General features: G+C 41.7%; 1 protein-coding gene across 4 annotated transcripts in view; it reads right to left on the reverse strand.

Moving 5' to 3' along the window:
* The window catches only part of FTMT (ferritin mitochondrial), a 58,406-nt gene that overhangs the window by 15,782 nt on the left and 16,759 nt on the right, over positions 1-25,865 (reverse strand). For all 4 annotated transcript variants that reach the window (XR_012124978.1, XM_073221511.1, XM_073221513.1 and 1 more), the window contains exon 2: positions 22,552-22,624. The gene's annotated coding sequence lies outside the window, so the exon portion shown is untranslated. The remainder of the gene's footprint in view (positions 1-22,551; positions 22,625-25,865) is intronic.

Genomic DNA, 25,865 nt, shown 5'->3' on the forward strand with positions numbered 1-25,865 from the left:
CTAGTACAGAGTTTAAAGATCTTTGGGGGTTGCCTGTCTATCCTGGTAGAGGGTACTGAACAGAGACTCAGACCTTGACCTCTCCAAACCTCACCCCCTCTGAGGTACAGCTCCTGAATCTGCAGCAGGCCCAGGGGATGTGTGCGTGCCTGCGTCCTTCGATGGCCCCACGCTTGTGTCACCTGTGACAACCTACACTTGTCCCACAATCCTTGTGCCCCAGAACACCTGCTAGCCTGTCTCTGTCCCTGCACAGAGGGACCTCTCCTGCTCCTTTCAGGTTTTCTGAGTCTGGCTTGTGTTTCTCTCTCCTAGAGGGCTTGTGGGATCTTCTGGGAAGGAGTCACATATGAAAGGCGATTATACAGATAAGTTAAATGCTTTGATTTTTGCATTTGAAACTAGCAATCACATAAAGATGAACAGTAAGAATTATACTCATAATTTAAAATGTTAATTTTTCTTCAATGAAAATGGCATGAAATAACAACAACAAAAAAGCCAAATGGTTGGAGAGACTGTGAAAGAAAGGAGAAAGCATTTTATGTACATGGAACCTAATTTTTTCCTGCTTTCTCAACAAAGGGCCCCTCGTGTTCATTCAGCACTGGGCCCCACAAATTACGCAGCCATCTCTGCCCTTGCCTCCCCATCCTGTCCCTACACAATGAGGTTTTAGACATGCCCAAACAGTACAGATTCATCACCTGGTTGTTTAGAGAATTGCCTTCTCTAAAGAAGTAATTCAGGTAAAAAATTAAGTACTAGTTGTTCTTTGCTGTAGAACAAATTACCCTAAAGCTTAATGACTTAAACAACAACAATTTGAGGGCTCACTGAGTTCGACTGGGCTATTCCCGTCAGGGTCCATCATGTTGCACTTCATGCCTGGCGAAATGATGAGGCTGGATGTTGACTGGGATGCCAGCTGGGGCTGTCACCTAGAACAATTATATGTGGCTTCTGCAGATGGGCTGAATTCCTCAGAGTGCGATGGCTGGAATGTCAGAGAGAGAGGGAGGAGGAGGTGGGGAGAGGGAGAATGGGGGCGGGGGAAGGGAGAGCAGAGCACAGAAACACTCTTGTCTCTTCTGAGCTGACCCAGCCTTGGTCACGCAGCAGCACGCCTCCCTCATTCTGTCTGTTGGAAGTACTGCTGGGTGGAGACTATGGATTATGTGGACAGAGGCCTGTATAATGGGCGGGGAAGACCTCCCAGATGGATAGGTAAACACTGAACTGATAGCACACTCAGTGCTCAATACACAATAGTTGCTCCTGTCCTCGAAGTCCTTTTCCTGATTGTAAATACAGACCAGGGGGCATGGTCACCCTTGGTTCTTCAAAGGGCACTATTTTGAGTATTTGATTTTGAGTCCTTGATCCATCCAACTTTTAGCCGTTCGCCTTTGCTGTTTGAGCAGCTGTTTTCTCCCTGATTGTGTTGTGTGAATTAGTAATGAGATGTGTGCAAAATCACTTTGCAAACCGTTTAGGTTGTGTGAATGCAAGTTAGCAAAAAATCTTAGTTCCATTCACAAACTCAGTAACAATTATAGTTAGTTCTGTAGATTGAGTTTTGTTTTTATGACGAACCATTGGTATTTTGTATATTTTGTATAAAGTAATTACCTCCTGCCCTTCCTCTTTCCCCCAGCCCACTACATCCATTTATTTTGTTTTTGGTACCTGGTGGTAGATTATGAAATTCCTCAGTTCTTGTGTTCTCAGAAGGAAGAATTCAGTTGAGAGATCCCATAGATAGTTAAAGCTGCAAATTCTTTTTGTTTGTTGAACAAAGTGAAAGGAAAGTTATGCTCCAGAGACAGAGGAGTGGGCTGACCCTGAGGGTGGGTAGCCTCCCACTGGTTTGACACATTGTGTCTTTTATGGGGACCTTATTTGGCTTCCTCTTCCCATTTTGTCATTTCACACCATCCTTTGGATCTGGCTTGGTTCCTCCCTTTCAGCCTCTTTTCACATTTGTATTTGTCATTTTCCCCACCAGTGCCCAAGCGAAACCCACAGTGGGGCCAAAACCGCAGTGTAAATGATGTTGTGATGACGTTATGACGGCGTCAGGCTCACTGACCGACCAGGCCGTCCCTAAGTGCGCATGCTCCAAGGCTGGGGCCATCACAGTGACCCGCAGCTTTTGCCTGTCACTTTGTGCTGAACTGCAAACAGGTTGGTCTGAAGGAGACAGGCGGTCTCTGGGCAGGGACGGGTGGTCTGCCACCCTCCTTTCTCCCCTCCTGCTCATGTCTAACTGACTAACAATTTGGTTGGTCGTTTCTTGGAACAGATCACAGATGATATCCTTTCTCTCTTCATTTACTATCTTTCTGATTTTTCTAATCATATACCCTCCACCTTGCCATTATGAGCTCTTCGGTATTTGTGGTTTGGGGAGTGTGGGAAGAGAAGGAAAAGGGGAGAAGAAAGAGAGGTAATGCTTTTATCCTTAAAAGGCAGCAGAAGGGGGAGTCCCAAACCAACCTAAAAAATTCCCACCACCCGTTAATGTAAATCTCTTGTCTGATGGACACTGACCTCTGCAGCCCTCATTGTCCATCATAAAACTGGCTCTTATCACCTTATATTGAGTTTTCTTATACATGTCTCATACTCTCATTCATCAGAAAAGAAACCTAAGCTCTGTAGGTTTTGTTTGCTCCTATGGTGCATGATAACATGTTCTAGAGTATCTTACATACTGCTGGAGTTCAATTGTCCTGATGCATTGATTCAGACTGACATTTTCATCACTGCATGCCCCAGAGTCTCAATCTCTAATTCTTCCTCATTAAGTCACTTAAATCTTCTTACAACAAACTCTGAAACTCTTATTGTTAGTGTAGTTAGTTGTGTCTTCTCTTTTTCTTGCTGACTAAATTCCTGCTGGTTGGCATTTTAACACAGCCACTTAAAGAGCTAATAATAAAAAGTAAATACTATGAAAAGAAAGAGAACAGAATATACTCTAAAGTTTAGTAACAAATGTTTACAGAGTACCTATTATGTCTGAGGCACTGTACTAGGCCTGTACCAAGCATCATTTTATCTTACTGGGGCTCTATTTTTCTGGTCCATCTGAAAAACACTGGATACAGTGTTGGAGCATGGTTTTGTAATTCTGTATGCTAAAGTGAAATGTCTGCTTTCTCCCTAGGGCTTTTAACATGCACTTTTATTGTCAAGTAGATAGATTGCTTCTCTGTTAAGACTGTGTCCTCTGTGAAAATAGGAGCTGTACTGAGCTAAATTCTAATTCCCAAAATAGTTAATACAGTGCTGCTTCCAGTGCAGATGCTCAATTACTGTTAAAACTGATAGTATAGACAATGTCTTGGCAGTATTTTAAGACTGTGATCCTAAATTCCCTGTCTTTCTCCTTTTTTTTTCCCTCTGATCTCTACTTTTAATTTACAAGTGTGTCTGAATGGAAGTCAAAATGGGAAAAGTGGTTCTTCCCTTTTACATATAAACTTATTTTTATTTTATGCAAGTGCCTGTTTAGACAAATTTCATGGCTTTGGAAATCTTCATGTTTGCAATGAAATTATTATTTCTTCCATCTTCAGTTTTGGCTTTTTTCCTTTGGTGACTTTATACGTTGTACTGTGTGATATTTTTGTTTCCTTCACTAAATCAACCATTCCTAAAAGAAAGAAAAATACTTCAAGCATCATTATGTGGTAGAAGATATTTTTAAAAGTCCTGCACAAGTGTTTGAAGAAATTTCCCTGATAGAACAGTTCTTTTCTATTGTTTTCAGACAAAAAGAGTGAGCTTGCCTTTGTCTTTTTATTTTTGTAATATTGGAACCAGTTCCTAAAATAGCCCAAGAATTGTGTGTGTCTTTCAAGTCCGAGTGCTGTCTGTTCCTTCAGCAGTCTGCAAGAAAGCCATCGAGGAACACAGCGCTGCTATAAGCCTGGAGTCTCCCAGTCTGGCATTTAACAAGCACCTGCAGAGATTGTTATAATGCAGCATGTGGGGCTCACATCCAGAGTTTCTAATTCAAGAGGTCAGGGAGGGGGCCTGGGACTCTGCATCTCTAACAAGTACCCAGATCAAGCTGACATGCCCCACCCCATCCTTAAAGGATACCCCACCCTTAAAGGCTACTGCTGCACACTTTCACTGAGCACCACTTTAAGGTGGCTTTTATAGCATTATGAACGTTTAGGCCCCAAATAACGTCAAAAAGAAACTTTCTAGAAACCTAAAGCTATTATTAAATGAATGTAATTATTAAATGAATGTAATCTCTAAAATTAATTGAAGATGAGTTATTCATTTTTTCCACCAGCGAAACGTTTTCTGTGTGTCTGTAGTTGAAAAAAGAAAGTCTGAGTAATAGTACCTACTTAGCTTTGCAGTTTTAATAATGCCGTTGGTATTCTACAACATCTAAAATTACTTTCAACATATCCATTAGTGTAGTCCAAGACTATTCATTGGGTGCCTCCTGTGTGCAATCTCCTGGGAGAGATACACTAGTGCACAGCACAGACATGGAATTTACATGTATATATATATGATAATGTGTCTGCTCTGGCTAGACTGATTCTCACAGCTGTTTGAAAGCACAGCAGGCTCAGTATGAACTTCTCACTTGTCATGAAAGGTCACCTGTAACATTAAATACTATGACAACACAGATAGAGCGTGAGATTAAAGACTGAAAGTTGGCTGACTTTTTTCTAGAGGTAGCTGGCTTTTGTCTCTGAGAGCAGTTCAGGTGGAATAGCTGATCATTCTTTGCTGCTTACTTTCTACATTTAGATATAGCATGTCTATAACATTTCCTGTCTGCTTAGCACTCCATTTATGGTAACATTTAAACTGTTCTAAGCACTTCATTAAATTAATTCTCTGTAATAACCTAAGAGGTAGGTACTATTGATACATCTCTTTTATAAATTAGGAAATAGGCCCAGAGAGGTCAAATCACTTGTCCAAGATGCACAATACATAACTGATGGAGTCGGGAGAAGATTCCAGCAATCTGGTTCCATAGCCTATTCTCTTACTTTTCACATATTGTTATGGTTTAGCTTAGACTTTGCTTCTGAAGAACTAAATATCATTCTTTTCCAATGAATAGTAAGGTCTTTGAGGGCAATTTCTAGGTTTAACGCTCTTGTATCCTATAATGTGTCAAGCACAATAGTTTACATCTAATAGGTATTTAATAAATACTTTTCAAAAGGCTGATTGGTGAAACTCCCAATTGTACAATATTGGTAATTATGAATCTATTTCTTTTGATAGAGCAAGCTATGAATATGCTTATTGTCTTTCTTGAAATATGAATATAAATCTTCCATACATACCTAGATTAAGGAATATAGTTATATGAAATTCAATTACTGTGGAAAACATTATTATTCATTTAATGGCCAGACTGGTCTCAAAATTCAAAGTGAAATCAGAAAAGCAAAATATTTAAAGCTAGATGGAAACTCAGATATGATCTTATCCAACTCATTTATTTTACTTACTAAGCAGCTGAGCACTAGAATTGTCAAGCTACATATTTTAGGTCTCCTGTATGGCTAATAGTTACTGGAAGAAGATAACTTGTATATTTTGTTGGTTTGAAAACTGGCCACTGTACATGGAGGGCAGATAGAGACTGAAAATAGAAATAGGCCACTCCTGATTGGTAGCTGGCAGGCTTAAGGGAACTTAGACATGAGGCTTGTCTTGGGTGGCAGAAAGCGTGTCAGCCAAGAACCCCAGGAAGGCACGGAAAGGAGCGCCCTCCTTCTGCAAAGCATCCTGGCACCAGGCCCAGTGCAGGAATGGAATTTGCCAGATTACCCACCAAGTGCCAAAGAATTTTAACACAAGAGGCAATCAAGGGGGTGTTCCACAGTCCCTTTCCTTCCTAAATAAAGGGTCCCCTCTAGTGACAAGTCCAGGTGCATGACTGTCACCCAGAAACAGGAACCATGAACAGGAAGCCTGGGCCACTGAAGCGATGCCTGCTGATGGCACCAGACTCAGTGGCCGCAGTGGCTCTTCTTTCCTGCTTTCTCTTATTCTTTGGCAAATGTTTCCTCACTTTCCCAATTCTCAGACTCTCCCTATATGAACTCTACCCAAATTCAGGACCAACAGACTCAGAGTTGTGATTGCCTCCCTCAACAGCAGCTATCTTACTACAGACCAGCTTCAATTCAGCAGCCAAACAGATTTGGGAAATGTGGAAACCCCTGCGTTCTCACTCTCCCCGTGCATGGAGCACTAAACAGGTGCCTAGAGACACTAATAAGTGCCAACCATCAACAGGCACTGCCCAAGGCTGGCCATGGGCACCCTCCACCCCACCAAGCCACACAGCATTTGTTCTAAGGGACAGATCAACACACAAGCAGCCCTGCAGGATGGCACAAGGTACTGATGAGGGAGGGCTGTGTGGGCATGGGACAGAGAATGCAGCAGAGCAGGATGATTTCAGACAGATGATGAGTGAAGGACAGGGAAGATGGCCTAAAAGTGAGGGACTGAACCCTGCAGACAGCAGGAGACAGAGCCCGCGGCACAGGAAGGCCTGCAGGCGCAAGGCCCTGAGCTGGAAGGGTCTTGGTGTCTGCAAACAGCAAGTAACCAGTGAGGGATGAGGGCAGAGGCTGCTGGCTCAGGGCCCCCTGGGTCCCACAGGCCCTGATCAGGACTTCTGGCTGTTCAGCTGTCACAGGGAGCTGTCCAGTGGGTAGATCAGGGCAGTGAGGAGCAAGACACATCACTCTGGTTGTGACAATGGACCAACAGGGAAGGTGGGCACAACGGCCCCTGATCCCCTGTGGGGCGGACCTTCATGTGAGAACAGCCCCGCCCCTGGGGAAGGATGCAGGCTTTACCATGGAGGCTACTTCTCCCAGGCCTGCCCTCAGGCTTTGGGGTTCAGACTGCACTGAGAGTCAGTCCACCCTACTTCCCAATGACTGCCAAGCCCCAGGCTGGAGGCTAGGGCACAGCAGGTGTGACCCCCAAATAGGTAAGGTTTCCCTCCAGCTCTGCACAGGCCCATAAAGAGCCAGCCTTCAAGGAGATAACATGGACCTCAGCCTGAGACAGGTTCTTGGCTAACAGTGGCCACCTCCCGCCTCCCCACCCCCACTCCCCGCCACTTCACCTGGCAGGTAGCAGCAGATCCAGGCCTGCCCGGCCAGGGTCCCTGCTGGCCTCACTACCTAGTCGCTGTTTGCCCCCAGCCTTCAAGCACTGTGTGTACCTGGCTGGTCAAATATTTGGAGAGGGAGAGCTTTGAGGGACAGCTGCAGCCCTGGGGCCAATCATCTTGTGTTTTAAAAGATAAGTGAACAAATTATGTCTACAAATTAAGTGTACAATTCATGTACAAGTGTAGCTAGAGTCGCCCCTATGCCAAACACACCCTTGTCTGCCCCATCTTTTCTCCACTCTTCCCCTTGCCTCCTCTCTCTTCTTTCTCTTTGCTTCCTGGGCACCCAATGCTCAGTGGGGCCACCAGGACTAAGGGCTAAAAATGTCATGGCCTTGACCTCTCAAAAGCAGAAGAGCCATTTCTCACATAAGTCTTTCATTAAATGGTACTTGAATCTTGAAGTTGAAGCCATGATGAACTGGGACATGGGGTTGTCATTACACATAGAGTCTAACAATCTGTAAGAAAATAGAAACTCATTTTAAAAGCCTATATGTTGATTAGCAAGGCTAACAGTACTTTCTCTACCATTTAAAGGAAAACCATTTCTAGCTTCAGAGGGAAGTGTTTTGAGCACAGGGGAACTGGCATCTAGCTGACTGGCTGGTCAGAGGGAAAAACAACACCTCCCCCGTCTCACACAGACCCTCCAGGGCAAGGTTCCCATCAGCAGGTTGCTGGCATTTGGGGCTGAATGAGTCTTGGTATGGGGACTTCCCTGTGTACCGTGGGGTGTTTAGCAGTATCCTAGGCTTCCAGATACCAAGAGAATAACAATTCCTCTAGTTGTGAAAGTGAAATTACCTCCAACATTGCCAAGTGTCCTCTGGGAGACGAAATCGGCCCTAGCAGATGGCTATAGATCAGCACCGAAACAGAACTCAGTGATGGCGGAAAGGTTTTGTATCAGTGCTGTCCAACAGGGCAGGTATGAGCTGCAGCTGGTTATTCAACATTTGCTATACATACAAACATGACTAGTGGGACTGAGGAACTGAATTTCAACTATGTAGTTTTAATTAATTTTAATTTAAGTAGTGACATATGGCAGCCTAGTAGCTCCTATATTAGACAGTGAAGTCGTAGATGTATTAAGAACAAATTATGCAAAAGCAAAACTTTTAAAGTGTATTAATGACCACAAAATAGAGAAGCTTTACATACGGAAAACATAAAAACCTAACGAAAATAGCTAAATTTTATGTCAGATGTCCAACAAATCTAAGGTAGGCAGCCCCTCAAGTGGCCTCCAAAACCCTTACCTCCTGATATGCACACCTTTGTGTAATCTTATCCCCTTGAGTGGGCTGGACATCATGACTTACTTCTAACCAATAGAATACAGCAAAAAGAGATCAGGCTACAGACTGACTGGGACTTCCCCCTTGCACACACACTCTCTCTCATCCACTGTCCCCAAGGGGAGCCAGGACAACATCTCAGCTCCCCACGGGAAAGAATGGAGGGAGTCCCTGGCCAACAGCCAGAGGGGGCTAAGCCCTCGGCCCAGCAACCCACAGTGAACTGAATCCTGAGGGACACCTCTGCCTGGTCAAGCCTTCAGATGAGCTCACAGCCCCTGCTGATGGTCTGCAACCTCACATAAACACTGAGCCACTGGGACTCAGCTCCAAGTCACACCTGGATTCCTGACAGGCAGAAACTGTGAGATTATAAATGTTTGTTGTTTTAGGATTCTCAGCAAACCTTATAACATTTATACAACAAAGCTCTGAAAATGAAAGTCAAAGTCATAGCTATCAGAAAATATTCACAATGCATATAACCAGCAATGAACCAATACCCACATTATACAAGAATTCACACAGAACAATGGAAAAAAGATGAAACAACTCTGATGGGGAAGTTAGTTCATTAACCAGCTTTTACCCGGAGGAGTTCTCTGAACCTGGTGATACTGAACTTCTGAGGATCACATGGAATCTAGACTAGAAACAAACCTACAGAAAGGGCTCACACAATGAGACAACTATGACAGAAGAATGACAAGTAAAAACATAACCAGGTTTCAAAAAATTAAAAGATTAAAAACTATTAATAGATGTATTCAAGTATTACTTAAAAACTTTTCAAAAGTGACAAATTCTAGGAAGCAGGGATGGCTTGACTGCAAAAAAAACCATTGTAAGGGAATTTAGGGGGTGACAGAATTGGCTTTGTCACAACTGGTGACGGTTACATAAACACGCATTTGTCAGAACTCACGGAACTAAAAGCACGGTGGATTTTACTGTACATAAAGTCACAAAAACCTCAACTAAATGTGACGAGAACCCAAAATGGAATACTAAGCATAAAATAAAAAACAGACTTACTGTATTACAAATAAATAACAAAACCACATTGAAAGAGGCAGGGAAGAAAAGGATTTAACCTTATTTACTCTGAAGAACATTATTTTGAGGGGATCCTGTGAAACTAAGAACAAGGATGCAAGAAGAAGACAGTGAGCTCTGAAGCGTGGCTTGGGCTCCTGTTCTGAAGGATGCCCTGGAGGGGCTGCGTCTACTTGGAGAAAGGGACATCACTGAACTTTATACAGGATGTCTTTGGATGACCAAAAATGCTAGAGGGGCAATGGTGGCCTTGTACAGGAATGGGAAGAAAAAGTAGTAAAAATTTCCATTCCCATCTCCACCCTCAGATGTTTATCGCCAGTATTTTACTGTCTTTTGGCATGAAGCATCACATTTGGGTTTTGTTTCTGTTTCTTTTCCATGGCATTTTCATTCATTTTTTGAGCTGGCTCTATGTCAGAGTTAAGTGACTTTTCCAGGAATGACCCTTGTAACACTGACCATTTCTGCCAGTTGCTTTTACACTTGAAAACAACTTGGCTGCAGATCATACCGCAGTATTACACCTTCTTTTTCTCAACGTCTGCAGAACTCTACTATTTTCAAGCAACATGTGTTGCTTCATGGAAGAGTAAAGCCAGTTTCATGTTTCAGCACTTGCCATGACCTTTTCTCTTAGGATACCTGAAGAATTTTGTTTGTTTTATCCTTTAAGGAAAAAAAAATAACCGCGGATTAGGAATTTGTGGTTTCAGGTCTTCTTTCACTGCGAGGGGTATTTTACTGTGTCATATCTTGCATAATTGTCTGACTTATTGGCTAACCTTTCTACTGTTATATCATTTCACCTTTCTTTTTTTATCTATTTTCTTCTCATTAATTGTATAATTTGTCCTTCCTTTATACTGCTGTCAAATGGGTATGCCAGTTTTCCAGTTTGAAGCATTATTCTGTTTCTTTCTGGTCTTAATTTGTTTACTTCTCCTGTTCTGACCTTGTTCAGTTTTTTTTCCCCCTTTCAGCTTTCCATTTTTAGTTCTTTGCTCTGGCTTGTCATCTTGTCTTGACGCTCTTGTTGTATTGAAGCCAGTTGCCAGTTCTATAGCATGAAGAATTCTAATGTATTTGTTTATCTATTCTTGGGTTACATTTAATTTCAAACAGGGGCTCTTTTTCTTTATTTCATTTGGCTTTCCTTTTCTCGATATGTTAACCTAGTTGCTATGCTCTCTTCTTTTTCCTATTGCTCTTGTTTAATTAGGGATTCCCATTCTCACTCAGCCACCTCTGTTTTACTACTGGTGAACTTACTCTGACACTCTGTATTTGTCTTGGTGTGGGAGCTGAGAAAATCTCTTTCCATTCACCCCATTGGAAAAGAAATCAACCTCCTCATTCATGGAACCTGTGAATATGTTACTGCAAGTATCAAAAGAGGCTTTTTAGATGGGATTTATTTAAAGATTTTGAAAGGGGAAGATCATCCTTGTTTACGTGTGTGGGGATGATGAAATCACAAGAGTCCTTATGGGTGGAGGGGGGAGAAGAGAGAGAGAGAGAGAGAGGCCATGTGACAGTGGAAGTGGATGTTGGAGTGATGTGTCCTAAAGATGAAGGAAATGAAGGTGAGCCAGCAATGCAGGCAGCGTCTAGAACCTGGAAAAGGGAACAGATTCACCCCTACACACTCCAGACGGGACCAATCCTGCTAAAATCTTGATTATAGGCAGTAAGACCCATAATGGGCTTGTGATCTCCAGAACAGTAAGATAATAAATTTGTATTTTAAGCCACTAAGGCAGTGGTAATTTGCTGTAACAGCGACAGGAAGCTATTACTATAGGGTAGCTACAGTATTAGCTTCTATAGCTTCTTTCTCTTAGTTCTAGACCTAATCTGAACCCTTTTACTTTGGTGAAAGATTTTCTTTTTCCCTCTTTAATGTTTATTGACTACTAACTTAATAATTCTCCTTAGTCACCATGTTCTATGGGGCAGGCATGGATCTAGGCCTGGTTCTCTCAGGTAATGCCTTATCCTCACCCTTGGGGAGATTTAGTAATGGGGTTACCCTAGATACATAAAGTAACTGTCTTTTGCTTAATCCATATCATTGGTTCTCAGGGTCTGATATGAAGTGCAAGATAAAAATTCAAGTTGATGGTAGAGTTTGTTGGGTAAAAGGGATCCCCCCATCAGTGGTCTGCTCTGATGCACGTGTCAGAATGCTATGGAACCCTGTCTGTCTTACATCTTAATGGCCCTACTGATGTACTTAAGCACTAGCCAGGCCAGTGAGTGAGTGAGTGCGGAGAGAGCCTCTCCAGTCGCTTGCTGTTCTTGGATATACTGACTTGATTCTTGGCGGTCATCCCTTGAACCTCTGGTAGCAGAGTTCCGGGGAAGAAGGCACCTGATTTCGGTCACTCACTCTCTCAAGTGCTGAGCCATGAAGCACAAACGGAAAATGAAACACCTGGAAAACACAGGTGCCCCAAAGCTGCCAGGAGGTCAGGAGGTTTGTGTCAGTGATATTCTCTGAGCACTGGGGAGCTAGAAACCATCTTCTAAACAAAAAAGGAGTGAAGACTCCTACTTACGGGAGAGAATGGGCAGGAAGGTGGGAGGGTGGAGAAGGTGTGGGTGTGCCACTCGTTCTCAGGGACCAGATCATCTGAGGGCCGAGAGGAGGTTCCTGTGACCAGGTCCTTGTCTCTGTGGCTCAGGACCTGTGTTCCCCACATTGAGCCTCTCTGGGCTCCTGTATCACAGATGTAGTGATTGATTAGTATAATATTTCTTATAGAATGTATTTCCCTTTATTTCCTTTTTATAATTTTATAAATTTTTCCAATAATACTTTTTCCAGTTAATGAAGGAAGTGTGGCTCAAAGAGGTACATGAAAAATTAGGAAAAATGTTTGACTACCTAAAATTGGAGATGCAGGGATCAGAGTGTAAAGTCATACAGAAAATGAATTGATTTCTCAGATTGTCTCAGACATTGAGACCTTTCTTTCACTGTCTCAGAGTATGAGATGTAATGTGAGGCTCCTTTATGAAATGTAAGAAAAAAACCAGCAGGACACACACACACACACACTTGCACATACATGTACACACAATATCATTGAGCCACAATGGTTGAATTGAGAAAGTGGCTCTTTCTGGAAAAATGGGAAACTGAAATAGTTGTGGTGACTGTGAGGTTTTAAAAAGTAAACAAGTCCTATGAGGAAGAGCAGGTGATCGATCAGTAGTGGGAGGGGACAGATCAGGACCAAAACCGAGGGTCCCAGTGGTAGTTCATGAAGAGAACGTGACATTTCCAACAATGTTTGGGATTTCAGCACACTCCAGTGGGGCCTAGGAGAGAGGCTTGGAAAGTGAGTCTGTCTTCAACTCAGCTTCAATACAAACACAGCACGTTCAGAGATAGTTTTTAGTGTAAACTGTGACACATAAGACACATTCACACCAATTCACACCTACACACATATACAGCATAAATAAGCCAAGGGAAGACACAGAGTAATTTCTAACATAATGGCTTGCTTACTACGTAACAGGTTCAATTATTTGATTCTCAAACACATTATATCACTAATGGGGTAGATTCATTAGTTGGAGTAGATTAGGCCTTAGTAACTAATACACGAAGGAATGTACCTATTTCTTATGTAACAATTAGTACATGTGAAGGAATAGGGCAAGTCTCCCTGCTGATAGAAACTTTTTTATGATTAACACTCACTTTCAAATAGACCCCAGGTTATCAACATCCCAGAAAAGGAAAGAACATGGGAGCGCACAGAGGAGGATTTCATGCCTATGCCTGGCTGCCACTCATTTCCCACTGCAGAAAACTTAGTCACATGGTCAGAACTACACTGGCTCTAGAGGAAGCGCGCTCCCAGCCCAGGGCCCAGTCCCCCTCTGAAAGCAGTGAAATGAAGTCCAGGGAAAGGGCAGGTTGGGAGAAAGGCTTTTCCTCTTTGCAGTCACTGGCAGCTCATACTCCCCAACCTGGCACACACACTACTTCCCCACCGCTTCTGCAGACAGTCTTACTCACCATGGTGTGGGCCGAGAGCAATAAGGGACTAAGGAAGAGCCAGGCAGGAGACGGGGCAATGCGATGGCCCAGGCTCAGAACTGAGTCCCTTCCCTCAGCAGGGGCCATAAGTGATCCCTTGTCCAAGAACTGTCTAGGGTGTCTGTTGCCAATCCATGGGCAGAAATGTAACATGTGTGTGTGTGTGAGCCTCCTATGAAAGAGGTTTTCAAAAGATCTGAATAGGGAGGTTAAGAGTCTTGGAGAAATACAGAAATCAATTCTGTATACATCTTTAGAAATATCACATAAAAGAAACCCACTATTAGTGACATTTACTACACACAATTTTCATAATTGTTGTTTCCTTATATTTTGGAGCAAGTGAAGTTTCAAATGCTTAATTTCATGGGTGGCGATGGGTGGGTTTCTCTCCCTAACATGATTACCCACTCAACATGTCTTTTTTGAATGGATATATATCCTAGAATATGCCGCATCTGTTTTTTTGTATTCCATTCCTCAGAATTCGAGAATTCTCCAGAGGATTCTCCGCAGCAGGAGGCATGTGTGGTGGTCCCAGACCGCAGTCAGACACCAGGAGAAGAGTCCTCTGTCTCGGAGTATTTCTCCTGCGTGTCTCCAGGAAAGCTTCCGGGTGCTGCTGAGTACGGTAAGGGAGACACAAAGGCTGCACGGGATGAATACCTGGTGTGGCTCAGCCCAATCCCTACTTACTCCACTTTCCCTTCAGAAACAGGAAAGGGCTTCAGGGCAGAGGAACTAAGGCTGAAGCCTCTGCAGAGGGACAAATTGGGGGTGTCCTTTCAAGGATAGGGCAGTTCCCCATGTGAACACTGGGACAGCTGTGAGATGGTGGGCTGTGCTGGTAACAGGGTGGGAATTCAATGACCTCTTCCTTCAGATCAGCACAAACTCATACACACCTGTATTTCTTCACACCAGATAGAGCCCCACTATTCCTTCCTTCCACTTTTTCTCTCATACACACATCCCTTCATTCCAGATGCGTCCTTCCCATCCTCTACAAGTGTTACACAGATACACACTTCCACCTTCCCTCCTCACACAATCATTCTCAGACTCTGCTGTCTACACACTAACCTGTAAAGAATGTACACCCTCTCACACAGGTAACTTGTTCCAGCTCCCCCATTAGAGCCAGCCTAAGCACTCAAAAACTCACAGGCCCTGAAATGAATGCATTTTCATATACAGGCTTTCTATTCCACATACCCCACACCCACAGAACCTTCAGCCCCTCAGGGAGCTGTGCTTCTGGGAAGCTCAAGCACACTTCCTCCAACATGCTCTGTCTTTAACTGTTTCACAGTAAGAACACGCACCACCCCTGTTCACGTGTATTGTCGCACCACACACACATGTACACCGTCATTCACCACCCCCTTACCAATGTCAGAAGCACTCACCACGTATGTCCCAGAACATACACAGACCTCCACAACCTCAATCCCACATAATCACACCACACACATACCTCAGATAAAATGTGTGTCACACGGCATTCTGTGATTTCACATATGTGTGCACTTCCAGGCCATGTGCCCACATAGGAATATTCTAATGACCATCTCAACTCCTACAGACTTCACACAATTATTCTAGTTTTCTCATGTCTGCAATTTCCTTTCCCAGGAGGAGGAGGAGGAGGAACCCCTCAGTGGCATCAGGACGTTCCTCGTACTGAGCCTCCTGAGGTGACTCAACCCAGGTCTTGGAGGAACAGGAAGCTCCCTCCCTCTCTACCGAAGACTCCTTTCCACCATGCCTGGGAAGGGCACCTGTCACATGGCATTCTGGAGGCTGCCAGGTTTTCCATCGTGTCTTTTCTCAGCAGAAGAGCAAGAACGAGGAGGAGGAGGAGAAGGAGGAGTTGGAGGAGGAGGAGGAGGAGAAGTGGACATGGAGGAGGATCGAGAAGAGACTATTTAGACTCTAGACCTAAAAGCCATGTGGCAGGAAGACATCCTAAAGCGAGTATGCAGACTTTTTCAGGCCCTAAAAAAGTGGAAGTGGAGGAGATTAAAGATGGTAGTGTGAGAGGTGAGACAGAGGCTTCCTCCTAAAACCACATATAATATGAAAATATCCTTAATACAACTAATCCTGAGAGAGCAACAGGAGAGGACGGCACCAGACTGCACACACCTGGAGAGAAGAGCAGACCTCAGGAAACAGGGTAACATACCAGAGCCGAGGCCTGGTAGGACCCTAGCCCCGCCGCCACCCCAGCTCACCGGCTGGAGGAAGAGAAACAGAGCAGGGAGGGAGTAGAAGGCCTGGGACTGCTGAATACCTAGCACCGGAGATCTACTCTGGGAGCACAAACCTACATTTCATGGCGCTTTCATGACACTCTTATGATTAGGGTCTGGAAAGCTAGGACAGGAAGAATTCCTGGAGAGACTGAGATTCAGCCACTTGGATCCATATCCAGCTGCTCTGGGACAAAAGAAAGGCAGGCAGTCTGAGAAACTTCCTAACAAGGAAGCCCTTAGAAGAGGGCTGCTAAGGGGCAAGGACTGCACAGAGCTCACTGCTCAGGAGAAAGGACAGGTAGACAAAACTGTCTGGGTGCACTCTGCCCAGCAGGTTGGGAGCTTTCACGACCTTCACGTGCTCTAGCACCTTGGCTGCCTACACAGCTCCAAGGATGCCCTCCACGATACACAGCCTACTGCGCCTTTCTCCCAGCCAGACCCACCTGGCTCGCAAACCGGCAAACCCCACCCTGGTGTCAGGCCCATCAGAGGGAAGATCTGCTTACACCTGTGTGCTCGGCCCACTGGTTCAAGCAGTGGAGAGAGGCATAGAGGCCGGGAAGCAGGAAACAGCTCTTTCCTCCCCCCAGGCACCAATACCACTCCCCTGTGATCCCTGACATTGCTTCAGGACTGAGCAGCTCCAGAGAGTAGAGCTTCTGGACACTAGAGGGTGCCATATACAAATATGAAACGCCAAAGGAACCTGGATCAGAGTAAACTTACGAATAAAACTCCTGAGAAAGCCTTAAAGGACACTGACCTTATGAATCTTCCTGAAAGGAAGTTCAAAATAAAAATCATTAACATGCTCATGGAGGTACTGAAAGATATTCAAGAACTTAGGAATGAATTCGGTCAGAGATCCAATCGTTGAAGAGCACAATGGAGGGTATTAAAAGCAGATTAGATACAGTCAAGGAGATGATAAATGGAATAGAAATTAGAGAAGAGGAATACAAAGAAGCTGAGGCACAGAGAGACCAAAGGATCTCTAAGAATGATAGAATATTGAGAGAACTGTGTGACCAATCCAAATGGAACAATGTTCGCATTGTAGGGGTACCAGAAGAAGAAGAGAGAGATAAAGAGAGAGAAAGTGTTTTTGAGAAGGTAATTGCTGAAAACTTCCCCAATCTGGGGAAGGTGATAGTCTCTCAGGCAATGGAGGTGCACAGATCTCCCAACACAAGGGACCCAAGGAAGACAACACCAAGACATATAGTAATTAAAATGGCAAAGATTAGGGATAAGGACAGACTACTAAAAGCAGCCAGAGACAGAAATAAGATCACATACAAAGGAAAGCCCATCAGGATGTCATCAGACTTCTCAGCAGAAGCTTTACAGGCCAGAAGGGAGTGGCATGATCTAGTTAATGCAATGAAGCAGAAGGGCCTTGACCCAGATTACTTTATCCAGCAAGATTATCATTTAAATTTGAAGGAGGGATTAAACAATTTCCAGATAAGCAAAAGCTGAGAGAATTTACCTCCCACAAACCATTTCTACAGTGTATTTTGGAGGGACTGCTGTAGATGGAAGTGTTCCTAAAGTTTAATACCTGTCACCAGAGGTAATAAAAACACAGTAAAGAAAGTGGAACTCCTATTTACTAAGCAAATGCAAAATTAAATTAACTATCCCCAAAATCAATCAAGGGATAGATAAAGAGTACAGAATATGATACCTAACATATAAAGAATGGAGGAGGAAGAAAAAGAACTTTAGATTGTGTTTGTAATAGCATATTAAGTGAGTTCAGTTAGACTCTGATAGCACGAAAGTTACCCTTGAACCTTTGGTAACCATGAATCTAAAGCCTGCAATGGCAATAAGCACACACCTATCACTAATCACCCTAAATGTAAATGTACAGAATGCATCAATCAAAAGAAATAGAGTCACTGAATGGACAAAAACTCAAGACCCATCTATATGCTGCCTACAAGAGACTCACTTTAAACCCAAAGACATACACAGACTAAAAGTGAAGGGATGGAAAAAGATATTTCATGCAACTAATACAGACAAAAAAGCAGGAGTTGCAATACTTGTATCAGACAAAATAGACTTCAAAACAAAGAAACTCACAAGAGACAAAGAAAGACATTACATAATGATAAAAGGGTAAATCCAAAAAGAAGAAATAACCATTATAAATACCTATGCACCCAACACAAGAGCACCTATATACGTGAAGCAAATACTAACAGAATTAAAAAGGGAAATAAAACACAATGTATTCATTCTAGGAGACTTCAACACTCCACTCACTCTGAAGGACAGATCAACCAGGCAGAAAATAAGTAAGGAGACAGAGACACTGAACAACACATTAGAACAGATGGACCTAACAGACATCTACAGAACTTCACACCCAAAAGTAGCAGAGTACACATTCTTCTCAAGTGCACATGGAACATTTTCAAGAACAGATCACATACTAGGCCACAAAAAGAGCATCAGGAAATTCAAAAAGACTGAAATTGTACCAACCAGTTTCTCAGATCACAAAGGTATGAAACTAGAAATAAATTACGCAAAAAAAATGAAAAATCCCACAAACACATGGAGGCTACACAACATGCTCCTAAAAAACCAATGGATCAATGAACAAATAAAAACAGAGATCAAGCAATATATGGAGACAAATGACAATAATTCAATACCGCAAAATCTGTGGGATGCAGCCAAGGCCATGCTAAGAGGAAAGTATACTGCAATACAGGCCTACCTCAGGAAAGAACAACAATCCCATATGAGCAGTCCAAACTCGCAATTAACGAAACTAGAAAAAGAAGAAAAAATGAGGCCCAGAGTCAGTAGAAAGAGGGACAAAAAAAGATTAGAGCAGAAATAAACAAAATTGAGAAGAATAAAACAATAGAAAGAATCAATGAAAGCAGGAGCTGGTTCTCCAAGAAAATAAACAAAATAGATAAACCCCTAGCCAGACTTATCAAGAAAAAAAGAAAGTCTACTCACATAAAAAGAATCAGAAATGAAAAAGGAAAAATCACTATGGACGCCACAGAAATACAAAGAATTTTAATTAGAGAATATGCTAAAAAGCTACATAACCTAGAAGAAATGGACAACTTTCTAGAAAAATATAACCTTCCAAGGCTGACGCAGAAAGAAACAGAAAATCTGAATAGACCAATAACCAGTAACAAAATTGAACTGGTAATCAAAAACCTATCTAAGAACAAAACCGCTGTACCAGATGGCTTCACCACTTAATTTTAATCAAACACTTAGTGAAGACCTAATACCCATCCTCCTTAAAGCTTTCCAAAGAGTAGAAAAAGACAGCATACTTCCAAACTCATTGTGTGGGGCCAGCATCACTCCAATACCAAAACCAAGAGGGACAAAGACACCACTAAAAAAGAAAATTACAGACCAATATCCCTGATGAACATAGATGCAAAAATACTCCACAAAATATAAGCAAACTGAATTCAAAAATACATCAAAAAGATCATCCATCATGATCAAGTAGGATTTATTCCAGGGACGCAAGGATGGTACAACATTCGAAAATCCATCATCATCATCCACCACATCAACAAATAGAAGGACAAAGACCACATGATCATCTCCATAGATGCTGAAAAAGCATTTGACACAATTCAACATCCATTCATGATAAAAACTCTCAGCAAAATGGGTACAGAGGGCAAGTACCTCGACATAATAAAGGCCATATCTGATAAACCCACAGCCAGCATTATACTGAACAGCGAGAAGCTGAAAGCATTTCCTGTGAGATCGGGAACAAGACAGGGATGCCCACTCTCCCCACTGTTATTTAACATAGTACTGGAGGTCCTAGCCATGGTGATCAGACAAAACAAAGAAATGGAAGGCATCCAGATTGGCAAGGAAGAAGTTAAACCGTCACTATTTGCAGATGATATGATATTGTACATAAAAAAACCCCAAAGAATCCACTCCAAAACTACTAGATCTAATATCTGAATTCAGCAAAGTTGCAGGATACAAAATTAATATGCAGAAATCTGCAGCATTCCTATACACTAACAATGAACTAGTAGAGAGAGAAATCAGGAAAACAGTTCCATTCACAGTTGCATCAAAAAGAATAAAATACCTGGGAATAAACCTAACCAAGGAAGTGAAAAGACCTATACTCTGAAAACTACAAGACACTCATGAGAGAAATTAAAGAAGATACCAATAAATGGAAACGCATCCATGCTTATGGATAGGAAGAATAAATATTGTCAAAATGACAATCCTGCCTAAAGCAATCTACAGATTCAATGCAATTCCTATCAAAATACCAATGGCATTCTTCAACAAACTTGAAAAAATCGTTCTAAAATTCATAGGGAGCCACAGAAGACCACGAATAGCCAAAGCAATCCTGAGAAGGAAGAATAAAGCTGGGGGATTATACTCACCAACTTCAAGCTCTACTACAAAGCCACAATAATCAAGATAATTTGTACTGGCACAAGAACAGACCCATAGACAAATAGAGAAGGCAAATAATGAATCTGTGGCGTCTTCATAAGAGTGTATATCAATAAAACCTTAATAAAAAATTTTTTTAAAAAAACAGCAGTATATGAGCCAAGGGAAAAAAATCCATTTGGAAAATGAGAGTAAGTAGAGGTTTTTCTCCAAATTTCATTGAAACTGTGAGTTTTCTGTCTTGTGACCATTACTTTGCTATTCCCATGTGTATGATAAACACTTACTTAAGAAATCACAAATGAACTTTCAATTTTTAAAAGTGCCCTATTTGCCTCTCTTAGAAAGGAAGACCAATTCTGTTAAAGAACCATGAATGAGAAACGAAATTTGACATGTAACAAAAACAAACACAGTCTTCCTTGTATTCTTTTTATTCTGGTTTCTACATTTAAACTTAAAGCAATTTTCAAATAATATTAAAAAAGTGTTGAAGTCACAGCAACCTATCTAGACTACCCTAACCACTACCACGAATTCAAAGAATTTATACACTACTAATTTTATGAATTCAAGGAACATACAGGCTATGAACCTTAGCTTTCTATGAGGCAACAAAACAAAAACCTTTCCATAAAGGTCTTATAAACCTATGGACTCTATGACTGAGCTGATTTCTTACTGCTGCCGAAATTTAGGGATAAGAAAAAACACCTTCCACATATAAATCAAATAGGATTTCCTTTTCCAATTAATCAAATTAAAGCAACTACTGAGAGTTACAGAGGAAAATATTCTAAAGAGTAATGAATCTTCTGTTCTCAAACTCTTCACACAATGCACATAGCCTTATTATATATAATGCATCCTTTCATGATAAAATAAAATCAGCAATTGTATAGTAGTTCAAAGCCTCTAGGTAATTTAGGACTATGATTATAAACTATTCAGAAGAAATTATATGGAAAAATCTAGGTAAAGGACTGTAATTTAGTGAGGGCCTTGGCTAAGGAAAAGTGTAAGAGGCAAGAGGATAAATCGTGATTCCCATCTCAGTGTCATCCTCAGAACAAAGGTCTCTGAAGATTTTATTTCTGTAGGAATTTCATAGCGAAAAAAAAAAGAATACAAAAAAGCACAAATAATGTGTAACCCAAATTGACACAAATGGTAATCAGAAGTCAAATATAGGGTATTCTTACTGAATGATTGGATGAGAAGGGGGTTGGAGCTTTGAGAATGATGCGTCATATGGATTCCATTAATTCGGCAGTATTGTGAAAATAAAACAAATGGAAATACCTCACAAAACATACCTCACATCAAAGAATAACCATTCCTACAACTTCCACTCAGATTAACTGTTGTAATTTTGTCCTATAAAACACTTAACCATCTCTTCAAAAGGAAAACATGGTGAGAAGTGTAATAATCTACCTCAGTTACAATATTATTGGAGAATTATCCTGTTTCCTTATCTATCTCAAAACTTAGAATACCAAAACATAATAGTCAAATATACATGCAAAATGACCCTACAATTAAGATAACTGTTGGTACCAAATGTTGTTTGTAAGTTCTGCAGTAAAAGTCTCCCAGACATTTAATAGTATGTCACTCGGTAAATGAAAGTTTCCACAAAGTAACAGCAGTGAGAAGACCTAAAAATTATGCTAGTGAAGAATCTGGCTGAAAGAAACAAAAATATGGATCATTTTGATCCAACACTAATTTTATTTCAAGTTCCTACAGAGCTGAATAAAATGCTGACACCACCACACAAAAATTCATTGAATTGGCAATAGGCAAAGCATGATGTCAGCCTCCAGTATCACCATGCACATTACCAAACAGTATGAGCATTCAATGCTTGAACTTCTTAGACTTTATAGCTGACGTTAAAGTAAAAACAAAAACCTTAGGCATGGGGCATCATTAAACATAGATGAGTTTAGTTTGGCATGGTTTTGCTCAAGTTAGTCCAGTACTTTAACAAATTCCAGAAAAATTCCAGAAAAAACATGAAAAAATGCAAGCTTAAAGATTACAATTTTCAAAATGTGCTACATTCTGCACCAAACAGACCCACATAAATAAGTCTTAGTCAACTCGAACTAATATTCAAGTAAATAACACCATTTACCCCTATCCCCTGCACACCCACAAAGTGTAGGCTGACAGGAGACATGGACACACATACAAGCACACACCCATGTAGTAAGTCCTTACCTTCATGGCATGGATTTCTTCAAGCAATCGTTGTGCTTGTCTCTGGTTTTTTAACAGTGCATCTTCAGTACCCCTGCAGAAGTTACAAGATGTAGTCAAGAAAAGCATTTATCTCAAATGAAAAATTTCTTCATTTCTTTTAAAAAGGCATAATAAATCTCTAAATAACACTCGGCCATACTGTACTGTCCTCAACAAACTCAATTCCATCAACAAACTCAAGTTTTGGGCAAAAAGAAGCATTGTTCCAGCATTATATTAATGACTATTAACATTAACAGTTGGCCTTCTATTCCTTAATAGGATGGCCAAATAATATTTTTAATTAACAGGTTAATAACACTTTAACGTAATACAAATTTCATAAGCTATAATGAAAGGTTGAATTAAATTTTACTAAATGAAAACTTGTTCTCTGGAATTATGGAATATCTAAGTTAAAAATCTAATTATACTGGAGAGGAAATATTTATTAAGAAGGAACAAGAAGTTAATCAGGAATAAAACACACCTTAAAGCATAAAAACTATAAATAGCGTATTTTTCCTCTAATACTAGTGAAACTAAAATTACAAAGTACATTTTCAAAAAACTTAGGTTGAACATGTTTTCATAAGCACTTCCACAAGACACTGAGAATTTCAAATTAATCACCAATTCAAGGAATAAAGTGATATAAAATCTTTGTAACTGATCCAAAGTATTAGTACATTTGTTAAACTATAGCAACATCTTAAAGTAACTTCCAATAACATAAAACACATAAACAACCCCAAAAGGGCTTTCATTCCACAATGGCGGAAAGGAGAGTTTGGGAAAAAATCAGAAGAATTCATCACATATTTTAAAGTAAATAAGGTCCAAACCATATAATGATATGCTGACACAGCACATTTAATCTCACTCATATCCTTTCCACACATAAAACAAAGTGCTGAATGAGTAAGATATTTAATTATTCCTCTAGGTCCCACCCTTCACTTTTGTGAATACTGAATAAAAACAAATTTTGACATTTCATTAGTCTCAGGAACATTAGTTTTAGTGACTAACTTTTTTAACTCCAGTCTGCTCACACTCCTGACAAGTTTTCAGATAAAAACTAGGATTCTAAGGGAGGAGCCAAGGTGGCGGCATGAGTAGGGCAGCGGAAATCTCCTCCCAAAACCACATATATTTTTGAAAATACAACAAATACAACTCTTCCTAAAAGAGAGACCAGAAGACACAGGACAACAGCCAGACCACATCCACACCTGTGAGAACCCAGTGCCTCATGAGGGGGGTAAGATACAAGCCGCAACCTGGTGGGACCCAAGAGTCCCTCACCCCAGCTCTTGGCAGGAGGAGAGGAGTTGGAGCAGGGACGAAGAGGGAGCCCAGGACTGCTGAACACCCAGCCCTAGCCATCTGCACTGGAGCGAAGATACACAGTGCGTGTGTGGGGTGCTGGAAACTAGGGAAAAAGGACAGTAAGACCTGTGAGCCGATCCCCACAGTCGGCATCCCGGGGACAAAGAAAAGGGAGTGCTTTTTGAAATTCTTAAAGGGACAGGGAACCCACAGCTGGACAGAAGCGTACTGGGACACTGAGCCCAGTGGCTGGGAATCCTGGGGAACTCTGGGCACTCTAACCCCCTGTGTAGCAGGGCGGCTCGGAAGCCCCTCATGGAGATAAACAGCCTCTCGGCCATTTCCCCTGCAACCCGGCTTCACCATATCGGAGGAGCTGCCTGAGGCAGGTGACGCCCACAGCAACTACGGAGCTAAACTCCATAGTGGCCGGGCAAGAATCAGAGACCCCGTCTGCACGCATCTGCCCAGCACAAGCCGACAGAGGTCGCTGTTCTCCCAGGAGAAGAAGGCCACAAACCAACAAGATGGGACGTTCTCCCAGCCGTCACTCACCCCAGCTCCACAAACTATCTCTATCGCCATGAAAAGGCAGAATCTAAGACAAAAAGCACAGACACAACACCGGAGAAGGAGATAGAACTAACCAGTCTTCCTGAAAAATAATTCAAAATAAAAATCATAAACATGCTGACGGAGATGCAGAGAAATATACGAGAGCTAAGGAATGATGTCCGGAGGGAGATCACAGAAATGAAACAATTTCTGGAAGCATTTATGAGCAGAATGGATAAGATGCAAGAGGCCACTGATGGAATAGAAACCAGAGAACAGGAACGCATAGAAACTGATGCAGAGATAAAAGGATCTCCAGGAATGAAACAATATTAAGAGAACTGTGTGACCAATCCAAAAGGAACAATATCTGCATTATAGGGGTACCAGAAGAAGAAGAGAGAGAAAAAGGGATAGAAAGTGTCTTTGAAGAAATAATTGCTGAGAACTTCCCCAAAATGGGGGAGGAAATAGTAGCTCAGACTATGGAAGTACACAGAACTCCCAACAGAAAGGACCCAAAGAGGACAACACCAAGACACATAATAATTAAAATGTCAAAGATCAAGGACAAGGACAGAGTATTAAAGGCAGCCAGAGAGAGAAAAGAGGTCACCTACAAAGGAAAACCCATCAGGCTATCATCAAACTTCTAAACAGAAACCCTACAGGCCAGAAGAGAATGGCATGATATATTTAATGCAATGAAACAGAAGGGCCTTGAACCAAGAACACTGTATCCAGCACGACTCTCATTTAAATATGAAGGAGGGATTAAACAATTCCCAGACAAGCACAAGTTGAGGGAATTTGCCCCCCACAAACCACCTCTACAGGGTATTTTAGAGGGACTGCTCTAGATGGGAGCACTCCTAAAAGAGCACAGAACAAAACACCCAACATATGAAGAATGGAGGAGGAAGAATAAAAAGGGAGAGAAATAGCTACCATGCTGTTTATAATAGCTCAATAAGTGAGTTAAGTTAGACAATAAGGCAGTAAAGAAGCTAACCTTGAACCTTTGGTAACCACGAATCTAAAGCCTGCAATGGCAATAAGTACATATCTTTCAATAATCACCCTTAATGTAAATAGACTGAATGAACCAATCAAAAGACACAGAGTAATAGAATGGATAAAAAAGCAAGACCCATCTATATGCTGCTTACAGGAGACTCACCTCAAACCCAGAGACATGCACAAATTAAAAGTCAAGGGATGGAAAAAGACATTTCATGCAAATAATAGGGAGAGAAAATCAGGTGTTGCAATACTAGTATCAGACAAAATAGACTTCAAAACAAAGAAAGTAACAAGAGATAAAGAAGGACATTACATAATAATAAAGGGCTCAGTCCAACAAGAGGATATAACCATTATAAACATATATGTACCTCATACAGGAG

The sequence above is a fragment of the Manis javanica genome, chromosome 14 (assembly GCF_040802235.1).
Source record: "Manis javanica isolate MJ-LG chromosome 14, MJ_LKY, whole genome shotgun sequence".
NCBI lineage: Eukaryota > Metazoa > Chordata > Mammalia > Pholidota > Manidae > Manis > Manis javanica.